Source organism: Argiope bruennichi, chromosome X1, assembly GCF_947563725.1.
Source record: "Argiope bruennichi chromosome X1, qqArgBrue1.1, whole genome shotgun sequence".
Lineage (NCBI taxonomy): Eukaryota > Metazoa > Arthropoda > Arachnida > Araneae > Araneidae > Argiope > Argiope bruennichi.
Window position 1 is genome coordinate 105,891,273 of NC_079162.1, and position 6,000 is coordinate 105,897,272.

Consider the following 6,000-nt stretch of genomic DNA (forward strand, 5'->3'; position numbering starts at 1 on the left):
GGAGCTTCAGTTATTGTTTTTTTAAAATGTGCAACATTTGCATCTTTCTTGAACTCCAGAGGTGAAGCTATTTTATCTTATGCATACTCTCTGTTATTAATGAGGTTTTTCAGATAAATTTTAATTACAAAAGTGCAAAAATGACTAAAATTTGTGTGATACTTTATAAAATGAATTTATTAAAAAAAAAAACTAATGTCCCAAAGTATTTAAAGAAATTGCGTGATTTTTTTCCTTTCAAGATAAAGAGATATCATTATAGTTTAACTAATAATAAAAACATCATGTTATTTTTAAAAAATATTAACATTTTTTTGTATACTTGTGCTCTATAAAACAGACCATTGGAGTTATAACTATTTTACTGGGGAGGATAGAAATGCTCACCTTGAAGCATATTTTTGAAATTTTAATTAATTTAAAATTAAGCAAAATTTGGGCACGCTTCATTGATAATAAAGAAAATATCACAAAATTTATTTTTGCTTAAATTTAAAACTCAAAACAATCTCTTTAATATTAATCAATGTGCAATGATTTACCTTAGTTTGAGACCTTACCTTAGTTTTTTATAACATTACTTTTTAATTACTACATTTTAATTTTTAATTACTACATTAATTAACATTACTACATATATTTAATTGCGTGATTTCCTTCTACTGCTCAAATCCAAAGAATAAGCGTTCTTTTTATTTTTTCCTGTCTTTTGGCCATGGAAAAAAATAATTTTTACTTTCTTATTTAGGGAATCTGCTAATAAAGCTTTCCAAGATAATAATGTATCCAATATGTTGAAAAACTAAACTTCCTACTCTTCAGTTTTCTTAAAAGTGTGTTTTAGACCAGATAATGTACTGTTCGACTTGCTCATAAACTAGTAAAATACACAGCATTATTGTAATGTTGGAATTGACTGTGACCTGTATAAATATTTAAAAATGGGAAATTACAGCACTGCTCCAGACCGTAGTCAATTAGATGCGAGATAACGCCAACTTCGCATTTTTCATACAACTGTAGCTTCATCTGAATTGACTGCATTAAGTAAGTTCATATGCACAATAAACACCATATGTGTAACGTTTCTAAAGTAAACATATATATCAATAAAAAATTGACATTTAAAAATAATTTGTTGAGGAAAGCATGAATATCAAGCATAAGAAATGTAATTGAAATTAAACAAAATCCATATTCTGCACAAGATAACTGGTCATCAAAAGTGGCTAGTACTGCAAATGAAGATACTGTTAAAGTCATGATATTTCATGAAGATAAAAAAAAAAATATTGTAATAAAGAATTTTTTTTTTTCAAAATTATTCTGGACTTCCAAGTAAAATTCTCCGCCGAATGATCGGCTTCTTGATAACAATATTGTGTCTTTACTAATGTTGTTTTCATTATAAGACCTCTCCAATCACTCCTGGAAAATATATTAACAAGTACTGATATATTTTGCACATATGGATTTATACTCCTATTTTTTACTACACATATGGATTTATACTCCTATTTTTTACTACACATATGGATTTATACTCCTATTTTTTACTACACATATGGATTTACATATTTATATTTGTATTGTTCATTACACTTATGGATTTACACTAGTATTGTTCATTGCATATATGGATTTATACCCCTATTGCTTATGAAAAGGAAGAACATAAAAAAGCAGTGATATAAATTAATAAAATTTAAGAAGTTTTTTTCCCTTACATTTTGGAATTATTTTTAATAAATTGTATGATAATGATAAAATTTAAATTAAAAAGGCTAAAACAAAAGGCTGATCTCTATATCGAGATTTAGTAACATTTTCATGTAACTTTTCTTGCCAAATTAGTTCATAAATACAGCATTTTCAAAATTCACTTCGCAGAATAGTGAAATAACTCGCAAATACAAACTTCTTGATAAATAATATAGATAAAAAAATTTTATGATCATAGAGGGTGGAAAAGTTTATTATCTAAATATGATAATCCATTAGTCAACTACATTTAGTTCAATTAGATAATGATTGTAAAATATTAAAATTTCGCATAAAGATATTAAAATTACTTTGCTAACTTCTTCTCCATGTGCTATATAAAAGTACTGATACAATCATTAATTTCCTACTGTATCTAGCCGTTCAAAGTAGTACGCCACTACACAACACACATATTTTCTTATCCAATCTCCTCTTTCCTTTTTTTTCTTTTAATTACTTATTCATTACCAAAGTTGCCCCTTCGAAAACTCGCTCTGATTTGATTAATCGCACACACTAAATTATTTTCCTAAATCCTGATTAAAACTCCTCCTTTTCTTACCCCTCCTTCTTTTTACCCAGACAAAGAACTTTTAATTACAGACAGGAGCGAATGCAAACAGCACTGGTGTCTGTCAGGTAAGGCAAAAAACTCTATTCCTCACTCGTCTTTAAAAGTAATTTAACCTCCCAGAAGGGAAGTGGCGTCTTGGGCAAACAAAATTACCCTCTCTTTGGAATATAAAGAGTTGTCCGGGACCATCGAGAGCGATGAAGACACATCCGATCTCTCCTGATCACGTGATCTCGGTGTATAAATCCCGGATCTCGACTGCGGCTTGTATCTCCCATTCACGTAAAAGGGGAAGATTGGGTACGCATGGATGATCGCGAAGCCGTTTGAGACCACTCGTGCCATTTAATTTGTTCCAGGGATTTAGCAAGCACAGGACTTCTTTTCTGTCTTCTTCACTCCTCCTCAAAGTTTCACGCTCCTTATTTCGTGATACGGAGCTTTCTTACGTCAAGGAAATTCTCTTTCCGTCGAAAGCCGCCTTTATTAACTGTGATGTAGCACTTGAAGAGGAAAACGCCGCTTTTTCTTCGGTCCCAGCCCCACTTCGTTCGCGTTTTTCAATTTATGCTGGGCTCCTTTTTTATTTTTTTATTATTTTTTTATTTCCATTTTACTGATCTTTTGCATACAGACTTTGACTTCATTTTTTTCGATTCGTTTTATTTGGAGGAATTTGATTCAGATTGAAAAAGCAGCTTTGGAACGATCGAATGTTTTCTGAAATATGCGAATTGGATTAGCCAAGTTCATTGCCACTTTTGAAAAAATTAGGCAGCTGCAATCTCAAGAGGCTTTTTTGAAAATGTTAAAATAATTTTATATTGATAAGATGCATATATTTTTAATTATGATGTTCATTTTGTGTCGCTGTGGAACAAAACTTTGATTGTTTAGATAACAATTCAAAACATCGAATTGTCATAATCGCATCTAACTATACGGGGTAGACTAACTTTTTTTTTCCTTCATTCGATTTTAAATCTGAGTTTAGAAATAAAAATGTTCAAAGTCAAATTACTAAAAATCAAAATGTTTTACATGAAAAAATGAATTATTTTTAATATCTAAGGCTCATGTTGCCCCATTTCCTTATTGACTAACATGAAGGAAAAATATCAACTACTTTCCTTCAAAAGGACATTATTTAATTTAAAATTTAAATATTTTGATTCTTTATTAATTTCATATATATATTTTATGTATTTAATTATAGTTTTATTATATACCAATGTATATACACATTTTTGAAGAAAATAAGAGAACTGGAACAAAATAAATTATTTAAGATATTGTTTCCTGTTCTCTACTTTTAAATAAAACCAAATACAGCAAAAAGTAAAACTTCATCAATATTGATAATTTTTCAATTTAAAATTATTCTTAGTTTGAGCATCCATTAGAGACTCATTTCAGAAGTGGGTCTTTATATTTCATTTCTAGGCTAATATTGGTAGTTTAACTCGTATCAAAAGTCACCTGTATGACCAAATAAAAATTCCCAGGGAAGATGTGCAGCCCTTCCAACATTCACTGTGAAAACGACAGAAAAGAATTATTTTAAACAAAAATATATGATTACAGACTTTGCCTCTTAGGCAAAAGTAATGAAAAAAATTTCAGGACTTAATATTTACAAGAAAAATCAATAAAAATTTTAAATGCAAATTTCAAATAAGCTTTGTAATTTAAAGGAACACGGTAAATATATAAAAATGATTCCTCAACATTAAGTAACTGACAAACCTATAGAAGGAAGCCATTTTCTATGAATCTTTTAAAACCTACTAAGTTTCTTCCTTTAAGCTTTTTCTCTGTACCAGCTAAAAGATTTCTCTAATTTTCCACAATTAAATTCCAATGGGATGTAAATATTCAAATCCAAATTAATGATTAAATTAGTTCCAATGAACTTCTAAGCAAGGCAATGTTCTTTAAATTAGAATTTTAGCCTACCCACCCCCACCAATGAACAAGATAGGAAGTGCTCTTATGCATACGGAACAGAATCTCGTGTACTTAGCAAACCTCTAAATACGCTTGGCACGATCAGTGTTCAATTTTCGTGTCCTAAACGCTCCAACTCCTTAAAGCGCTACGTAGATTTATAGCCAACCCACATCGAATTCCCCCCCTTTCCATTCTTACGCTCCGTCCGTTTCATTTAAATTTCCACTTTTTCAAAGCTATTCCCTTTCTGTGTCAAGGGAGTCTACCCCTTCCACTTGATCTAATTTAGGTCTGAGCTCATCAGCTAGGCTCGCTCATTACATGTGTCTACGTGAATTAGTAATGCTGCTAATACCGTAGGAGCCAAGAACCGATACCCTACCAAGCTCTATTTTGAATTCCGTTTGTGCTCCTGTTAGGTATGGGGTGGGAGCCTGACCCCTTGCAAAGCTCGTGCAATACACGTAGATTACAGAACTTGGGAAAATCGGATACTTGTTTCGTTTAAACGGTGAGTAGGCTTTACTTAAGCGGTGCTTTCCATGGAAGGGTTACTATGTTACATTATTCATTCGAGTGAGGCATAAATGGCGTGGCTCTTTCACTGGTGCCGGCGTCGACTGTTTTTAATTCAGCTGTCTATTCAGAAGATGACCAGAACCGGACAGAGTTGAGGGTACATTCATATAATGTAGGCCTTCGCCTCCTCTTTGAGCGAATTACTTAACTAGATTCAAAGCACATGTTATTAGCAAAGTAAATTATCCGTGTTAGTTGTTGCACCCAATAGGATCAGAGGGAGCCATGCGTATCTTGCTTCATTATTCTGTTAAAATCCAAACAATAATTAAAGAGCAATGCTTTTACTAGAAAATTATGTAAATATTGCATAAATAAGGCAACACATGCACGCACAGCAAATCCTTTCAAAGTCATTTAAAAAGCATAAAGAAAATGAAAACATAATATTGCATTGGGCATTATCTCATTTCATACATAATCTAATCTTAGATAAAGCTTATAATCCAGTTATCATAACATTACTTTCCATTATGATTTCATTCACATTTCTATATGCTTATTTTAAATAAAAAGAATAACAAAAGTTTGTCCAGATTTACATATGCATAATATATTGAAACCATATGCTTTGAACATATTAATAATTTAACTTCTTTCTGAGGACTTACAGGACCCGATAGGACAGTCCACATGCATTTATAAAGAACATTGTTCTTCTATCCCTCTACAAATAAAGTTTTTTTTATTTAAACTTTTTAAGTAATTGACATATCCTGTTTAACATCCCATTAGTCGCGCCTAATCTGATAAAAGCCCAATTACTACTTTTATCAATTACTAGATAATGCTATGTCTGTGAGAATCTTTGCTATCTTCCTAGTTTGTTTCCGAAAAAAAAATGTATTGTGTTTTTGCTTGTGTCTAACTTAAATTTTGTTTATATACCTATATAATTCTATTACTAAGCTATGTTATTTATTAATGTTAACAATATATACTGGTGTATCTGAAGGATACAGTGCGACCACATTTGTTTGGGAAAAAAAAAGCATGCGACTAAAAGAGTGTTAACTGTGGAATTTAGTTTTATAAGTCTCCCACGTGGCGCATAACGAAAATTAAGTGATGATATATATTCGCGTCGAACGCAATAGAAATGGTTAGATCCTAAATTTAAAAAAAAATCCAAG